Source organism: Macaca fascicularis, chromosome 8 (genome assembly GCF_037993035.2).
Source record: "Macaca fascicularis isolate 582-1 chromosome 8, T2T-MFA8v1.1".
Lineage (NCBI taxonomy): Eukaryota > Metazoa > Chordata > Mammalia > Primates > Cercopithecidae > Macaca > Macaca fascicularis.
This window is the reverse complement of record NC_088382.1, coordinates 143,328,730-143,348,207: the sequence shown is the minus strand read 5'-3', so window position 1 is coordinate 143,348,207 and position 19,478 is coordinate 143,328,730. Positions and strand designations below refer to the sequence as shown.

Here is a 19,478-nt window from a genome sequence, read left to right as displayed (position 1 = left end):
ACACCTTGAAAATCAACACAACACCTCAAACTCAAATGGCCAAAACTTAGCTAATGATCTTCTTGTGCAAACTTAGTGTTTCCTATTTTGGCCGATGACACTTTTGTCCACCCATCTTGCATTGGAACCACCAAGCCATGGGTAATATCTCTTTCTCTTACACCAACTGCGTACATCCAATCCACTGCCGTGCCCCACATATCTTAACTCTTAGTTGACTTTCAACAGTTTTTACTTATTTCCAACTCTACCAAGATTATTGTGGTCTAAGCAACACTCCTGTATCACTTAAAATCATGATATAGCCTCATGGCCGGTCTATCCATATTACTGTACTTCACTTTAATCGACTCTCCATGATGCAGCCAGAGAGGACTTTTTGAAATACAAATAATATCAATGTCACTGCTATCACCTCTTTCTTAGTATATTCAAGCAGATCTTAGATTGATGACCAAAATATTTAACTACATTTAGGAGTCCTGTATGTTCACTGACTTCCAACCTCACCTGTACCATCCAACACCTGGCCACTCTTGAATGTCTTTGGCTGAGCCTTTGCCCTTTGGGTTTCCTCTGCCTGAAACACTCTAAGTCCCCTTGCTGTCCCCTTGCCTTGTTAATGTCTTACCTTCCAATTCTCAGCTCAGCCTCTGTTGCTTTAAAACAGAGTTGCTCGACCTTAGTACTATCAACATTTTGAGACAGATAATTTTTTGTCACAGGAGGCTGTGCTGTGTATTGTAGGATATTTAGCAGAATCCCTAGTCTCTGCTCCCTAGATGCCAGTGGCATCACCTCTCTCCAAATATGACAACCAAAAATATCTCTACACACTGCCAAGTATCCTCTGGGAGAGCAAAATCATCCCGGCTGAGAACCATTGCCTTAGAGAGACCCACCCAACTGTCTAACACTGTGGTAAATGACCCTCTGACATCTCTCCTTCTAAGCACCAGACACAGCTGTGATTGTATGTGTATCTTGCATATCATCTCTATTCCTTACCAGAGCAAGGCCCCAGAGGGCAGTGGACATCTCTGTTTAGCCATCATCATGTCCCCGGGGTCCAGCACAATCACTGGTACACAGATAGTCTGTCGGATGAGAATATATTTATGTTATTCTGCTCATCTGCATCCACACCAGTGAAAGCAAGAAAGGAAGGAGGGAAGAAAGAAAGGAGGAAAGGGAAAAAAGGAGGAAATGGAGGGAGGAAGGGAGGGAGGAAGAAAGGAAGGAAGGAAAGAGAAAATGGAGGAGGAAAGGAGAAAAGAGAGAGAGGGAGGGAGGGAATGAGGAAGGAAGAGAGAGAGGAAAAGAGAAAAGGGAGGAAGGAAGGAAAAAAGGAAGGAAGGGAGGGAGGGAGGAAGGAAGGAAGGAAGGAAAAGGGAAGAAAGGAAGGAAGGAGGGAGGGAAGGGAGACAGGATGGAAGGAAGGAAGGAAGCAGGGAGGGAAGAAGGGAGGGAGGGAGGGAGAAAGGAGAGGGAGTAAGGGAGGAGAGAGAGGGAGGGAGGGAGGGAGAAAGGAGAGGGAGTAAGGGAGGAGAGGGAGGGAGGGAGGGAGAAAGGAGACAGAGGAAGGGAGGAGGGAGGGAGGAAGGAAGGAAGGAAGGAAGAAGGAAGAAGGAAGGAAGGAAGGAAGGAAGGAAGGAAGGAAGGAAGGAAGGAAGGAAGGAAGGAAGGAAGGAAGGAAAAGAAAGTAAGTCAGCCTCACTGGCTCACCCCAGATCTCAAGCACTGTTTCCCAGACTCAGTCTCGTTTTCCCCATGTTGCTTCTGCCTTCTGTGTTTGTTCAATTCTCAGGTTTTCACCTTATGGTAGCAAGATGGCTGCTCACAACTCCAAGTCTACTCCCAATGGTTCTAACACACTCCACAGTGGTGGGTCCTATTTTCTCTGATTGGCCTGAGTCAGGCCATGTGCCCGTAGTCAAAGCATCGCTTACAACCAGAAGGATATGATACTCTGATGGGCCAGGCTCAGGTCACAAGCTCAGCCTCCAAAGCCAGGGGTGTTATTCACCCCATTCACAAAACATGTTCTGAGAGTAGTGGGAGAAGGTTTCAGTAGTGAACCACCAGTGAACTATTGCCAGAAAAAGAGGAAATGGAAGCAGGAAAGGCAAAAACTAGGATGCATGACCATGGCTGGCATGTGGCAGGAGTTCAGTGATACTACAATTGAGTTCACATGGCTGCTTATAAGCCATCTCTTAACTAGAGTTCACAATCAGGCTAGGGAAGGATGCCAAATGGGCAGTAACCCTAACAGCAAGTGTGTGTTGCCAGCATGAAGCGATGATGAAGGAATGAAGGAATGAACGAATGAATGAATGAACACACTGTGGCAGCTTCTCCAAGCTTGGTACAATGGAAAGAGCATGACAATAAGAATACGAAGCTGTCATCCTGCCCAGGCCCTGATGCATCCACAATCATAATGGCCCTCACTTCTGGTCTCACCAAGTTGATAGGGGATGACAGAAAAGAAAATAGCTTTCAGTGCAAAGCATACCAAGGAAAAAATAAATGCACTAAAGGCTCACGGAATATTACTGAAAGATGCCCAGGACTCCGTTTTCAGGGAGAGAACTGAGGTTGTAAGGATGAGTAAGGATGCAATTCACATAGCGTTTGCTGAGCACATACTAAGTATCAGGCCATCTACACAATCCTGGGGAAATACAGATGGCACAAAGCCTGAGGAAATGCGAAGCCAGGCATCTGGGGTCCCGGTTCTTCAGAGATTTGTCTGGGACCCAAGGCTCAGAAAAGACAACTTCACCCAGTCCAACCTACAGGGAAAAATGGAGTGAGGCTCTTTCTGTGAAAGACCAGCTGGCTGGTCTTCTGAGCACATGGATTCCTATAGGACCAGCAGGGAGAGGATTACACAGTGCCTCTGTCCCCTCAACACAAAATAATATCTCTTCTATTGTTGGCTAGTCTCATTATCTGCTTCATTCTTTTAAAATTTCAAGTGTTTTCTCTTGAGGGAAACTTCTGAATCACTTTGTCTGCACTATACCTAAATCTTACTACAATGCTATGAACTTTGAATTATTGCCCTTGTTCACCCCAAATGGAAAACCAAAGCTCAAAGAGGTGACTGACTCCCCAGCTCATGCAACTGACAGAATCAAGATTTCATTTCAGGTGTGTCTGGATCCTGCGCTCACTTGCTCTCTTCTCACCATGGCCTCCTAAGGATCCAGAAGGAAGCCTGCCACCAGCAGCCATCAGCCCACTCACCCCCCACCTCGGTCTCACCTTGCCATTCCAACAGGCTCCAGTTTCAAATCTCAGTTCTGCCATTCACGTGATGCTGGACAAGTCAGTTAGCCTCTCTGAGATTCAATTTTCTCATATGCCTAATGGAAAAAGAGCATCTACCTTATAAATTGCATATTTACTCTTCCTGCCTGTAGCCTCAATAGAAGTATATTTCCCCCATCCCACAGATGCTGGCCTTAGGCTTGTGACTTGCATTGGCCAATGAGAGGAGACACACACCAATCAAAAGAGAGGCATTAAATGTGCATGACTGGTTTAGCTTGGCCTCTTATGCTCCTGCCATGAGCAATTAGATCATGCCTGAGTAACCACTATTCATTCAGCCTGAGTTCTGGAGTGAGAAACAGGTGGAATGGTCCTGGACTCCATCCACAGCCCAGAGAAGAACACCATGGCCCACCCGTAGGGCTGTGAGTCAGAAAGAAATGTCAATTGTTATAAACCAGTGGTTTTCAAGGCGTGGTCCATCAGCATCAACATCACTTAGAAATTTGTGAGAAATGCACATTCTCAGTCCTTATCCAAACCTACTTAATCAGAAACTCTAGGGGTTGGGCCCAGCGATCTGTGTTTTAAAAAGGCCTCTGGGTAATTCTGATGCAGGCTCAGGCTTGGAATCCACTGTTGTATATCACTGACAGTTGGGGATTATTTGTTGCTGTATGAAAGCTGACTAATACATCTAGCCTTTGAGGTTGCTGCGAGGACACAGTAAGATAAGATGTGAGAAGCTCCTGGAACGAGGTTCCTCCCGATAGTCCTAAGCCTGGCATCCAAAATTCTTCTTAATCTGATGCTCGAGACCTCTTCAGCCTCATCCACCAGCACTGCGCTATAAAGACCCATTCTCTTTGCATTCCAGAGCCAGAAAGAAGTTTGGAGGATGGGCGTGGTGGCTCAGGCCAGTAATCCCAGCACTTTGGGAAGCGGAGACAGGCAGATAACCCGAGGTTAGGAGTTCAAGACTAGCCTGGCCAACATAGTGAAACTCTGTCTCTACTAAAAATACAAAAAATTAGCTGGGCATGTTGGCAGGTGCTTGTAATTCCAGCTACTTGGGAGGCTGAGGCATGAGAATTGCTTGAACCTGGGAGGCGGACGTTGCAGTGAGCCGAGATCGCACCACTGTACTCCAGACTAGGGAATAGAGAGAGACTCTGTCTCCCCCCTACAAAAAAAGGTTCAGAGATGAGTATATACAGCCCCCAATATCCAAAATGAGCCCCGGAAAGGCCACAGAGATTAAGTCCTCATTTCCTAACTCCAGGCCCCTACACAGCACATGGGGCATCCTGTAGGTAAAGAATGAACACAAGTGTATTTACAGACAGCATCAGCCACTTCATGCTGTCCAAGGCAGAGATCCCTGTATTGCTGTTCCTAACATTAATCCCCAGCTTCTGAACCAGCTGTCCTAGAAGGGCTGTTGGGTCAAGGAGTGTGTGCTGCCCAACATTTCAGCTCTTCCATCAACAAATATCTCAGGATACCAGATGTGCGGATGCAGCCCTATCTGCCTCAGTGCTTCCCCCTAGGGCTGCCCTCAGCTCAGATGCCCTGGAGACAGTGACGGATGGTCATTCCTTTCAGCTTTTACATAAGGACCTTGTGTGGCCACAGAGATACTTGGCCTCGGTGTTTATGAGGAAATTGGAGGTGCTTTAGCAGAAACAAAGTGTGCAATCTACCTCATCTTATAGTGAAGATAAAGTTGCCACCCTCTCTGTGAGACAGCTGGCGGGAAATTAATGAGATCCTGTGTGTAAAGGGCTGAACAAGGAGCCTGATGCACAGCAGGTGCCAACCAGGGCTGCCTGTCATTCTCATCATTTCTCACATGGTTCTGGAGGTTTCAATGCGATCACTCACAAAAGAGGGTGATCTTTACCTGGCATGATGCTGGCGTTCAACACGTCGTAGGTATTATTACCATTAGTTTTGTTGGTTGGCAGCATTACATTACATAATGTAAACATTACATTATTACTTCCGTGTAATGCTGGAAGTAGCCATGCCATCCTGTGTCAATGTCTAAGTTAAAAGTTGCTGATGGCCAGGCGTGGTGGCTCACGCCTGTAATCCCAACACTTTGGGAGGCCGAGACAGGCACATGATAAGGTCAGGAGTTCAAGACCAGCCTGGCCAACATAGTGAAACCCTGTCTCTACCAAAAGTACGGAAAAATTGGCAGGACGTGGTGGCAGGCGCCTGTAATCTTAGCTATTTGGGGGGCTGAGGAGAATCGCTAGAACCTGGGAGGTGGAGGTTGCAGTGAGCCGAGATCACATCACTGCACTGCACACTACAGCCCAGGTGACAGACAGTCGAGACTCCATTTCAAAAAAAAAAAAAAAGTTGATGATGTCTCTATGGAATAATTGTTATCTAAGATGATGGCTAACCCTCAGCACGTGTGTGCCAGTGCTCTCTTTCTATGGCTAGGGATGGACGACAATCTCAAACTGGCGTAAGCACAAAAGAAAGTGTATCAATATAGGTGAAAAGTGTAGGCTTGGACTCACTCAGGCCCCATGGATTGGTCACTAGAATCTGATGACTCTTGTTCTTTCCCTAAACTCTGCTTCCTTCCACTGGCATCACCCCGATGCTGGCTCACTTTCTGCACATCATGACTCCTGGCAACTCCTACACTGGCAGGGACCTCATGGAAGAAAGCAGTCCTTGCAAAAAGAATAGGTGCCCCTTTCCCAGCAGGTCCAGCAGGGGTCCTAGGGAGAAATCCCGTTGGCCTGCCTGGGGCTATGGAAAATAGGACATGCAACATGACCAGAGCCCATGCCGACTCATCCTAGATCTCACCTAAACTATATGAACTGAGAGTGGTAAGTGTCCTCAGAGAAACTGGCGATGCATTTTACCGAAGAGAGGAGAGTCCGTGGCAGGAAGAAAGCATCCTACTCTGCAGAACATGCATTCTGCTCTGGCTGCAGCATTTCCAGTGGGACATCAACAGGCTGTGCAACGTTTGGCAAAGGGGCTGCATGAAGGAGCTGGAAGCCACTCCTTGGTGAGGGAGAGCTGAAGGCACTGAGGATGCTGGAAGTGGGTTTAGGAGATCAAGTGCTGTTTCTTCTGTCATCTGGGATTCTGTTGTCTCTAGTGTTCACTTAATGTTCTGTATCTCTAATTGTTTCCCATAAGGGCACTTAGCCTAATAGAAGGATATTTTATTTATTTATAGTTTTCTAGAAATGAGGTCTTGCTCTGTCACCCAGGCTGGAGTGCAGTGGCACAATCAGAGATTACTGCAGCCTCAAACTACTGGGCTCAAATGATCTTTCTGACTCGGCTGTGGAGTAGCTAGGGCTACAGGTATACACTACCACACCTGGCTAAATTTTCTTTTTTGGAGAGATGAGGTCTTGCTATGTCACCCAGGCTTGTCTCAAATTCCTGAGTTCAAACAATCCTCTCACTTCAGCTTGCCAAAGAGCTGGGATTGCAGATGTGAGCCACTGTGCCCAGCCTAGAAGGATATTTTAAATAATAACTATTAGGATGATGGTAACAAGAATAAAATAAATAAAAAACGAAACTGTATTAGTTATCTATTGCTGTGTAACAACATTACTGCAAACTTAGTAGGTTAAAACAACACACATTTATTATCTCACAGTTTTGCAGGGTCAGGAGGTCAAGCACAACTGCAAGGCTGCAATCAAAGTATTGTTTAGGGTTGAGTTTCCATCTGGAGACTCAACCCAGGAACAGCCACTTCAAGGCTCGCTTGGATGTCAGCAGCATTGAGTTCTCCGCAGCTATAGGACTGAGAGTCTCCATCCCTATGGCAGCTATCAGATGGGGTCCACCCTCAGCTCCTAAAAGTTGTCTTCAGTTCCTTGCCATGGGGACCTCCAATATAACCGCTTGCTTCATCAAGCCTGTAGGAGAGAGAAAGACTCCAACAAGATAAGCTTGCAGTCATATGCAGTGTGCATTCTTCGCCGTATTCTCTTTGTTAGAAGCAAGTCATAGGTCCTCCCTACACTGAACACCGGGAATGCCTAGTTCATGAGGCACTGAACACCAGGAGGCAGTTATTAGGGGAAGCCACATTAGAATCTGTCCATCACGTGAACAGATCACTGTGTCAGACTAACGACATAAACAGTTATGGTGGAATTAAATGTTCAGCTCAGTTTTTAGACCAGGTCTGTATGAAATATGATAAAACTTCCAGTGTTCTTATCTATCACTTATGAACTTTTTGACCTTGAGTCAGTTGTTCAGTCTCTCTGAGACTGAGTTTCTTCACCAGTAAACTGAAGGAAAATAAAAGCACCTTCTTTGGCCGGGCGTGGTGGCTCATGCCTGTAATCCCAGCATTTTGGGAGGCTGAGGTGGGTGGATCACCTGAGGTCAGAAATTCGAGACCAGTCTGGCCAACATGGTGAAACCCCATCTCTACCAAAAATTAGTTGGGCACGGTGGTGTGCACCTGTAGCCCCAGCTACGCAGGAGGCTGAGGCAGGAGAATCGCTTGAACTGGGGAGGCAGAGGCTGCAGTGAGCCGAGACTGCACTCCAGTCTGGGTGACAAGAGCTAAACTCCGTATTAAAAAATAATAACAATAAAAAAAATAAAAAGCACCTGCTTCATAGTGTTGTTAGAATTAAATGTGTAAATGTGTAAAGTGCTTTAAGTAGTCCCAGCATGTATTTAATGCTGAATAAATGTCAGCATTTACACACACACTAAACACATGTAGGTTCCGAACAATGTGCTGGCTTTTTCCTTTATCGGAACCCTCCAAATACAATATGAAAGCCCTACTTTACAGATGAGAAAAACAGAGACTTGACACAGCTATAGGACCTAGTTGAGCTCTCAGAGTTTCTGAGTGGCTGAAGTAGGTTAGAGACTCAAATCTTCTATGAGTCCCCAAACTAGAAGGTGTCAGACTATCTAATCCTAAGAATTCCACTTGTTCCCACAGCCTGATTTCCCAAGGGCTTCTAAGGAGTAATGGACTGACCAGGAGGACAGAGCTCTAAGCCCTGAGCTGCCACTGGCTTGTCCATCTTCTGACCTTACAGAAAAGGAGAGTAAGTCTCAGGGAAGAGAGGTGCTGGCCCAGGCTCGGGGTTGTTTGAAGTCAAGAAGTGCATGAGAAACCAGGTCTGCTGCCTGCCGTCTCACCAGGTCCTCTCAGTCCATGGAGTTCCATAGAGGGCTTTACCCTGAGTTTGATTCGGGGAAACTGGGCCACTTTAAATTATACAGCTGACTCTACTCACTGTGTCTTTGTTTAAAACAACCGTGAAGACAATTGGAAATACCCAGCTAATGACATCTCAGGCTGGCACAATTCTATGAGTGGATACATGCCATTTTAAACATGGACTGCATTACTAAGCAGTGGAATGCTAATAAAATGTGGGCAATAAATTGCATTTTAAAAGCATCCTGGGAGACTGAAATTGATCTTTTAAGAAACCCTACGAGGAATACTTTGATAGAGTAAGGAGGGAAAAAAAAAGCCTTGAACAATGGAATAACAATCACTCATTTGAGTCTTGTAAATCCAGACTTTGGTGTATGAGGCTTCCTTTGAGCACACTGTTTTTATGTGTGTAACATATGCCTGAACATTCATAGATTAATCAACGAGGTAACTATGGCTAAAAAGCAACAGCCCTGCCCACTAGCAGTCCTCTCATCTTGCTGCTACTGCCCCCTCAAAATCTATTTCCACCCCTAAAATATCTAAGTGACTGAGGTCAGAAATTTAGAGAAAGAACAGATTGGCTATTTGGACACTTGAGAAATGTGATTTTAAAGTAACCCATTCTGTCACCTCTCTGAGACTCAGTTTCTTCATCTGTAAAGTCGAAATAAATTTGCTCAACCTAAATTGGAAGACTATTTTGAGGATTAAATTAGGTGATAATGCAAAAGCATTTATCCAAAGAAAACTAGCTAAGTGAGTGGAAAGAGCACAGGCTTTGGAGTGAGACCACTCTCTTTCTTCTCCCGCATTCTTATATACAGTCAGCCACCAAGTCCTGCAGATTCCATCCTGTTGAATTCTCTGTCTGCGTGTCCCCACTCCTCCATCCCTATGCCGTGGGCCTCATGCAGGCTCCCTTCTCCTTGCACCTGTAGGGTTAAAACAGGCTTCTCCTGAGTCTCCTTGCATTGAGGTTTACTCTCCCCAGGAGGTCCATTCTCCACATTGCAGCTAGGGTGATTTTTGTTTTTTTCAAAACGCAACTCTTAATATCTCCCCATTGCTTACAGGAAAATAAAAACAACACAGCTCCTCTGTGAAGCATAACAGAACCTCCAGATTCTGCCCTGTCATGTCTCCATTTTCCTGTGTCATACTTCATACAATAGCCATACTAAGCTTTTAGAGTTTTTCATATCCAAGAGGCTATTTCTCACCTCCAGGTATTTTCTTGTGCTATTTATTTATTTATTTATCTATTTACTTATTTTGAGAGGGATTCTCGCTCTGTCACCCAGGCTGGAATTCAGTGGCATGATCTCGGCTCATTGTAACCTCTGCCTCCCAGGTTCAAGCAATTCTCCTGTCTCAGCCTCCCAGGTAGCTGGGATTATAGGCACCCACCACCACACCCAGCTAATTTTTGTATTTTTAGTAGAGATGGGGTTTCAACTTATTGGCCAGGCTGATCTCAAACTCCCGACCTCACGTGATCCACCTGCCTCAGCCTCCCAAAGTGCTAGGATTACAGGCGTGAGCCACCATGTCCGGCCTTCTTGTGCTCTTTCTACTGCCCTTGGTGATGCCTTTATGTTTTAGTCAGGGTGAGCTAAGTTATGCTGCAAAGACAAACATCCCCTAAATTTTACTCTACATGCCCAAAGTTGCAACTGGGAGCAGGAGTTGTGGGGGAAATATCTGTTCATTGTAGTCACTCTATGACTCAAACTGATAAAGCTTTCTTCTGTCGTCACAGCAAGAAGAAAAGACCATGGCAAACCATTTTCTATCTCTTAATCACTTCATTCAACTTTCCGTTGACCAAAGCAAGTTTGGAGAGGCATGGGAATGCAATCATACCCTAGCTTAGAGAGTAGGGAGAGACAGCAATATTTGGATCAAGAGATCTAATGATTTTTACATTTTCATGATTTTTTTCATGCACTCTTTCTGCCTGGTAAATAAATCTACACTTTTTGGCACATCCCAAGTGCCTCCTCCAGGAAGACTTCTTTACATATGCTTCCCTCATGGACTACACCATATCTGCACTGGTTTAATCAGGCTCTTTCTCCTTTGCTACATGGGACACTTCTTTAGGGCAGGCACCACATTTCACTCATGTCTGTATTTCTTGGGTCTAGCATAGTGTCTGGAGAGAGCTAGAAACCAAGTACCTCACATTGCAGGAATGAGTGTTTTGGTATGTGGCTCCACATATGGCTTCCCAAGTCCATGTACCCCAAAGTTTCCTGGAAGCTGGTGGGGATGGAAGGAGAGGTGAGAGCACTCCTGGGGTTCTAGAGTCTGCTGAGCTTCCCCTCAGATGTCGGCAACTCCAAAGACAACTCAGATGTCAGGCTGTAGACACAAGGCAGTCACTGCATTTTCCCCTCCTCACCAGCCTTTCCAATCTGAGTATATTTTATTCATTTTTGCTTTTATTTAATTTTTCTTCTTTTGGCCTCATTACCCTGGCCAGACCTCTAACATATTAGAGGTTAAATAGAAGTAGTGAGAGTAAATATCCTTCTTCTAGATCTCAAGGGAGAAGCTTTCAGTTTTTAAAACCATTAAGTAGGGCATTATCTGTGAGGCTTTCATAGACAAACTTGATCAAGTTGAGAAACTGCTATTTCTAATTTGTTGACCTTTTTCATAATGACAGTTTACAGATTTTGCCAAATGCTTTTTCTGCATTTATTGAGATCATCATGTGGTTTTTGTTAATCAGCATGTCTCTAGATATTGAAAAGTGTCCTCTGGGGGGCAAAATCACCCCCAGTTGAGAGTCACTGCCTTCGAGGACTGAATTAAATAGCACATGCAGAGTGCCCATTTCAATGTCTGGGACTTAATGGACACATGATAAAAAGTGGGCTATTTTGATTCTTAGCCTCCCCTTGGATACTGGTCAGGGCCTGAAGGAAAGTGTGAGTTTGGGAAAGGATGGAGCTGCCCATATTCCTTGGAGGTCTCCTCCATGACTTCAGCTTCAGAAATTTCAGTGCTGGACAGGGCCCAATGAAGACAAGCAGATTCAACCACCTAATGTATATTCCATTAGGCTGAATTCTGCCAGCCCCTCCCCAAGGCCCATTCAGAAAAAAATCAGGCTGAACATTATGGCTTCTCTAGGATGCTGCTGGATCAAGAGTCCATGGCTCATGTCTGTCCTTGTCTTGGCTCAAAGGGCCCCTGGCCAGGTCTAGCTCATATGTTCAAACCTGAAGCTGTCAATGCCCTTCTTTAGCATGGGATGAACCCCTGAGCATTGTAACAGGTGAGTTGAGAAGTGGAATTAATCAAAACCTTAGATATCAGGTGCTTTAAATGCAGTATATCTAATCCTCATAACAGTCTTTCCAAGGGGACACTTATGCTCATTTTACTGATAAGGAAACTGAGGATCCAAGAGGTCAAGTGATGACATAGCAATAAATGACCATGTAGGTGATTAGAACTTACAGCCTGAATCCAAAGGTAGGAATATAACTTCCACTGAACCATGTTGAGTCACAAACACATGCATATATCACACACCACATGCACACACTCACACCACATATACACACCCCCCACACCTGCTGCTTCATGGAGCACTCTAACTACACATTTTCTTGAAAGGCAGATGGACAGGGAGTGCAGGCATGTAATCTTCAAAGAGTGGCATTTGCAGAATTTTGTGTCTACCTGCAGACAGGTAGTGGTGCTGCCACTGAATTCTCTGTATCTAACTCAAAAGAGGTGTATCTTGGGCCAACCTAGAAGAAATGAGAGATTCAATACATTTCTGAGCAGGAAAGGCAACAACAACAGTGAGAGGTGGGGCAGCAGGAGGAGTCTTCACACAAACAATGAAGAGAGACTATTCCCTTCTTTATTTAGTCTCCCACTGACAGTAATATTTCTTGAGTGTCCACTAAGCACTGAGGATGTGGAATAAGAGAAGACAGGGCCTCTGGCCTCAGGAAACTCTGGGGACAGGGCAGAAAACAGATGCTCACAAACAAGCAAGTGACCATCATTCAAGTGACAACATGTACAAGTCCTGTAGGAGCCAACCCAGAGGCAGGTTCCCCATATCCATTTGTCCTAGTGCTGGTTTTTCCCCCTCTCCCTGGTATGCCCTGCAGAGTCTGGTCAACTTCTCCTAATCATCAGCATTTAGCTCACATGGCAACTCCCAAGGCACCTTGTTATTTATCCCAACTAGACAGACTAGGTAAGCCTTCCCTATGTCCACACTCAAAGTGCCCCAATGTGTGAATGGCGAAAACGGTCACAGCTGTGGACAATGAGCACAGACTAGCCACCAGCTCCATGAGGGCACAGGGTGCATCTGTTTGCTCAATGCTTTCAGGTAGAAGCCAGTAGACAGAAGCCATCGAAGCATGACAAACGGGGAATTGAGATGATCATATCTAGAAAGATTGCTCTGGCCACAGGATGGAGAATGGATTACAAGAGTCCAGACCAAAGGCAGTACTGGAAGGCAGGAAGAGAGGCCTGCTGCAGGAAACCAGTGGCCGGGTGGCAAGCGTGTGCACATGTGAGGAAAGGGGCATATTAGAGAGATTTGAGAGGTCAGGTTGAAAGAAGCCACTGAGAACAGGAATGAGAGAAGAGGGAGTTTTAGGATGGGTAACCTGGCTTCTCCCTGAGACAAAGGATGAAGTGTGTTCTATGCCCACATGACTAAAGGTTCTCCATTTTCAGAGAGATGAAGGAAGAAAGGAGCAATTAAATGTTCAGCTTTGCCTCTCTTGAGGAAATAAACAGAAATGGACGCTCCCGACCGTGGATGATTGAATGAATGTACAGGCGAATTACAAATGCCTTCAACATCAGAGCAAAAAGAAATATGAAAGGGCTCATGATCCCAGGCTTCTCCACTCCAACCCCTCCCTTCTCATACCAAGCTGCTTGGCATTTATCTGTCCCACTGGAGCCTGTTATGTGAGTGACTCACTCAGGAAGGACTCAGTTAATGTACAGGTTCTATGAATGTCCATGCCACAAAGAGGTAATAGTACCCAGAGCATCGCAGGCTATATTCAGATCAACCTATTTCTATTAAGCACCTCCACCTGGACTCTGTGCTGAGTACTAAGCTCTGAGATGCAAGAAGACAATGGTGAATAAGATCTGCAGCATGAGCACTCACAGCTGTGGCTCAGGTAGAGGTTTTAAATAAAACCAACACGGCAAGAGGTTTTAAATAAAAACCAATGCTCAGAATGCATTTAAAATGTTCCAGGATCTGTTCTAATACTTTCCCTGTGCTAGCTTGATAAATCCTCTCAAAACCTTCAGATGTAGAATTTTCTTGTTCTTTGTCTTTTGCTAATAAGGACAATGAAATTCTTGTCCAAGATTTTGTACATCTTAGCAATGGAGCTGGGGTAGAACCCAGGTAACCCAGTCCCAGAACTTGTTTATGTGACCATCACACTATCTCACTGACATGATAAGCTGACATTTTTGGACTGCTTCTTATGTGCTAGCCACACTATTGCATGCAATTGACATCTGTTCCTCACAGTACCTCTAGGAGGAGAAATAGTGGACAGGACCGTGAGTCCTACCATGCAATTTTATGGGATCAGCTTCCAATTCCAGCACTCACCAGCCATGTGACATGGCCAAGATTTTTTTTTTTTTTTTTTTTTTTTTTTTTGGAGATGGAGTCTCGCTCTGTCGCCCAGGCTGGAGTGCAGTGGCGCAATCTCAGCTCATTGCAAGCTCTGCCTACCGGGTTCATGCCATTCTCCCACCTCAGCCTCTCGAGTAGCTGGGACTACAGGCGCCTGCCACCATGCCCAGCTAATTTTTTGTATTTTTTAGTAGAGACAGGGTTTCACCATGTTAGCCAGGATGGTCTCAATCTCCTGACCTTGTTGTCCACCCGCTTCAGCCCCACAAAGTGCTGGGATTACAGGTGTGAGCCACCGCGCCTGGCCGACATGGCCAAGTTTTTAACTTCCCTGTACTTCAATTTCCTCATCTGTAATAGGAGATAACTATATGCCGACTTTGAAGGCTATTGAGAAGATTTAATGAGTTCACACATTTAAAATGATGAAAGTGTAGCTGTCACAAAAGAAAAGCTTTTGTTACAGAAGGGAATGTGAGACCTACTAAGGTTACTTGCACTGCCCACCATTTCACAGCTGGTAGGTGACGGAGAATGACTCCTACCAGAGTGCTCAAGGTCACTACCAGGGTGTTTACATGCTGCATCTTGCAGACCCAGAAGTTGATATAAGGGATGAGTGAAGAGTGAATAAATGAATGAACTAAACAGAGGGTTTTGGTACCTATTGTACTGTACCTGGACAATTTCACATTTGTTATTTCCTTTGACAATAAATTACCTGGAGTTTAAGGACTACTATCCCTTTTAGAGAATAAAAAACAACTAAGACTCAGAGAAGAAAAAAAAATCAATCCACGCCACGATACCCCCTCTCCCCAGCATCGCCTCAGTAGACTGACCAGGATTCAATCCCAGGTTCTTGACATCAAGGTTAATGTTGTTTCTTCTTTATCACCAGAACAAGCCAAGAACTGGTGCAAATCTAAAACAGATGCTTCCCTCTGCAAAAACTCCTCTTAGAGAAGTGGAACCAGGGTGAATTGCGAGGTGATATCCTACCTCTGCTGATTTCCAATCAGAATGGGGGCCTTTGGGCACATTAATGAATTATCTGAACCTTGCGTTCTTTCTTGTAAAACATGCATAGCAAAACTCATCTTCTTAGCTTATTGGGAGGATCAATGAGAAAATGCAGCACAACATGTAGCATCAGACCAGACACACAGGGGGCATTTAATAGACTGTAGTTAATTAATGTCACCATATATTAATAACTATAAGTGTATTAATTAATAATGATCTCAGCTTGGAAGCTGAGCAAAGTAATGAGGAAACTGGGGCCTGATGGAAACACAGATAGGTCTGCCCTTCACAGCCTCCAAAATACTGTGAGAGCTCCAGGGGGTCAAAGTCAGTTTGGTCAAGGTGGTATCTTTTTCCATTACTCTCCATGCAGCCTGTTGAGATAGTACCACTGGGATGAGGGTGTACTCAGTATCCGGATCACAGCTGTAAATCCAGAAGTGAAGGGGAATATCCTTAGAGAGGCAGAACCGCTATCATGAAACCCTTGCACTAAGGTTTCTCCACCTAGACTATCAAAATATACTGCCACAATCTGCTCACGACTACAGCAGACCTTTCATGTCAGTTAGAATGCTTGGGGCTGCAAGCAGAAGAACCTTCAACTAAAAATGGCATAAACAGTCAGTGGTATAACCTCATAGGACAAGGAACTTGGGGAAAGAAGGCTCCTGTGTTAATTCACCAGCTCACGATCTCGTCTGAGCCCTGAGACTTCACCTTTCCACTGTGCCATCTTCAGCAGGTGGGCCATGCTGCCCTCATGGTTTTGAGACGGCTTTCAGAGCCGTCCTTGCACAACCTGTCCAAAAGCAAAGAGAGGAGAATTACTATCTTATTTTTTGGAAAACCAGGAATACCTTCACAGAAGCATCCAAGCAGAATTCCCTCCATGTCTCCTCCTCTGGGCTGTGTCACATGGTCCTACCTAACTCAAGACCCAACAAGGGAAAATAAATTACTATGAGTACCATGGAAGGAGGGTCACCCCTTCCAAAGGTGGGGTTAACACTTGAGCACAATCAAGCTCATCCACAAGGAATAAGCAGGATGATGGACCACTACAGTGGAAGCTATAATGATTCACTCTCTCATTCCAGCCCCCCAGGACCCTGTAAGGTAGGAAGAATCAGGGGTTTGTTTGTCCACTTCACCTATAATGGAGCTGAGACTGATATTTTAGTGGTGTCCTTGGCAGCTGATGCACCTCACTTCAAGTCCAATGTAAATTCTTTTCCCAGGTGGCTTTGAACAGGCAGATGCCTACATGACACAAGTTCAAGTTGGATTCATGTGCAAACACAAGGGCAACAGGTATGAGACTCTTAATTGAAATCATGTTATCCAGTTCCTCTTTAAAATTTAACATCCAAGGCAGGTGCAGTGGCTCCCACCTATAATCCCAACACTTTGGGAGGCTGAGGAGGCAGGATCACTTGAGTCCAGGAGTTTGAGACCAGCCTAGGCAACATAGTGAGACCTTCCTCTCTACAAAAACAAAAATAAATTAGCCAGGTATGGTGGCGTGAAACTGTAGTCCTAGCTACAATGGAGGGTGAAGTGGGAGGATCACTTGAGCCTGGGAGGTTGAGGCTGCAGTGAGCTTTGAATGTACCACTGCACTTCAGCCTGGGTGGCAGATTTTTTCTCAAAAAAATAATAAACATAAAATACAAAGCTTAGCATCTGTGTCATCAAAATACGTCAGGCTGAGCAATAATCTCTGGGTAGATAGACATAGGTCTTGAGCGTCATCTAATCTGTTTTGCAGGCAAGATAGCAATGCTGACCTGGCATAGGTCCAGCTTTAACATAATTCTCACAGTTAATGGAGAGACAAGTCCATCACAACTGTGGATCTCAAAGCCCTTTCCATATGGTCTGCCACCCTGTGCTCTGTCAACAACATGTGATGACAGGAAACATCTTTGAGAGATGCAAGGAATCATAGCACTGAACATTTCCTCTCTCAAAGCCCAGCCCTCTGCTCTGGGGTCTCAGTACTGACCGCAGAGGCAGAGCTCACTGTCTTGCCTCTGATAGTGTTACTACTGATCAAAAAGAAAAAAACATCAATAGTAAACTATATGATAAAAAAAAAAAATGGCCCAACCTGTGAAGGTTAAGAAAAGAAACCCAAAACACCTCTGAGAGCCTCCATCCAGAGGCTCTTAGCCTCCCCTGGCTTTCCCAAAACACCCGTGGATCCCTTCACAGAATAATGTTTGTAAATGCATAAAACAAAATACACAGGAATACAGAGCTCCCAATTAAACTGCAATATGCTCATCAAAATAGTTTATTTATTTTTATTTTATTCAATTTTTCCTTTTTTTGAGATAGGGTCTCACTCTGTGGCCCAGGTTGGAGTGCAGTGCCATGATCATAGTTCATTGCAGCCTCAAACTCCTGGGCTCAAGTGATCCTCACACCTCAGCCTCCCAAGTAGCTGGGACTACAAGCACACACCACCATGTTCAGCTAACTTTTTAAAATTTTTCATAGAGGCAGGGTGTTGCTACATTGCTCAGGCTAGACTCAAACTTTCGGCCTCAAGTGATCCACCTACTTTGGTTTCCCAAAGTGCTCAGATTACAGGCATGAGCCACCATGCCCAACCTTTCAAACTAGTTTAAAAAGAAATTGGTAAAAGGACAACATATGGGCTCTCTAGTAACAGATTCTATAATAAGAACTAATGGGGAGTCTGATAAGGGCTGTGTTTATGAAAATGATGAGCATCTTTTTCTCCTATGGCAAAAATCTCTGTGATATCAACTAATGACAAATTCATAGACACCGCTGAGGGGACTCTGCTTTGTGCCTATATTCACGATTGAAGCAAATCCTAAATACTGGTTAAAACTTAGGCAAAATGAAGATGGATTTTTATTCTTGCCTCTAATAGGTCAAACGGTGGCCCCACCACCAGTAAGTCCATCTCCTAATCTCTGGAATCAATGAATGTAAGCTTCTTGGGGGAAAAAATGTGGTCTTTGCAGACAAATAAGTTGAGGCTCTGGAGATGAGAGCATCCTGGATTACCCAGGTGGGCCCTAAATCCAATGACAAGTGTTGTTATGAGAGATGAAAGGGAAGATACAGAGAACAGGAAAAGGCCATGTGAATATGGAGACAATGTGACCAGCAAGACAGAAATTGGAATGATGTGGCCGGGCGTGGTGGCTCACGCCTGTAATCCCAGTACTTTGGGAGGCCAAGGCAGGCAGATCAAGAGGTCAGGAGTTTGAGACCAGCCTGGGTAACAAGGTGAAACTCCATCTCTACTAAAATTACAAAGAAAAATTAGCCGAGTATGGTGGTGCACACCTGCAATCCCAGCTACTCGGGAGGTTGAGACAAGAGAATTGCTTGAACCCAGGAGGGGGAGGTTGCAATAAGCCAAGATCGTGCCATTGCACTCCAGCCTGGGTGACAGAGCAAGAGTCCCTCTCAAAAAACAAACAAACAAAAACAGATTAAAAAAGAAAAGAAAAAAAAAGGAATGATGTGGCCAAGGAAGCCAAGGAACACCTGTAGCCACAAGAAGCTGGGCAAGGTGTTCTTCCTGCAAGCCTTTGGAGAGAGCACAGCCCTGCCAATGCCTTCATTTAGGACTCTGGCCACTAGAACAATGCGAGGATAAGTCCCTGTTGCTTTAAGCCACACAACTTGCAGCCATCTGTTACACTTAATGCACCATCCAAGTGTGTGGATATCCCAAATCCTAGGTTAAGGACCCTGTCTGGTACCACCTTGTCTCCCATTCACTCTACACATATTTGTCAAGGGCTTACCTTGTTCCAGGTTCACTTGCTGGCACTGCGGATGGGGCAGAGAGCCAAGCTGCAGATCCTGTGCTCAGGGAACTTTCATTTCAAAGGAGCGGGTGACAGAAAATAAACAACTGCATAATTAACAAACCTAATGTCAGGGAGTGATAAAGGCCTTGAGAAAAAATAAAACAGTGATATATTCAGATTAATTGATGGAGGAATCCTAGATGGGGTGGTCAGGGAAGGCCTTACTGAGGACATGACCATTTTGCTGAGATTTAAATGGTAGGAAGTCATCTACAAAGGGTGGGGGGAAGGGTTTTCTACAGAAGGAAGGTGCAAAGGCCCTGAGGCTGGAGTGTGCTTTGATGACGAGAGTGAGGGACGGTGGAGGAGGGGCCATCACAGAGGCGCAGACCACTGGGGTGTTGTTCTGGGATCTTCTGAGATGAAAGTCTGCAGGCAGGGGCGTGATCGGGCAGTGCTCTTGGGACTGTCCGTTTGAAAGGGAGTCAAAGGGAAGTAGAAGTCT

The 19,478-nt window shown here is 45.1% G+C and overlaps 1 long non-coding RNA gene across 2 annotated transcripts in view; it reads right to left on the bottom strand.

The window, feature by feature from the left end:
• Positions 1-6,901: 6,901 nt before the first annotated feature.
• The window catches only part of LOC102128767 (uncharacterized), a 70,634-nt gene continuing 58,057 nt past the window's right edge, over positions 6,902-19,478 (bottom strand). The window contains exons 4-7 of one of the 2 annotated variants that reach the window (XR_006700533.3): positions 18,968-19,077; positions 16,325-16,433; positions 15,891-15,972; positions 6,902-7,199 (exon numbers count right to left, since the gene is read on the bottom strand). This is a non-coding gene — a long non-coding RNA (uncharacterized lncRNA). Of the gene's footprint in view, positions 15,973-16,324; positions 16,434-18,967; positions 19,078-19,478 lie in introns of both variants that reach the window. The other variant, XR_012416664.1, reaches the window with a different exon arrangement.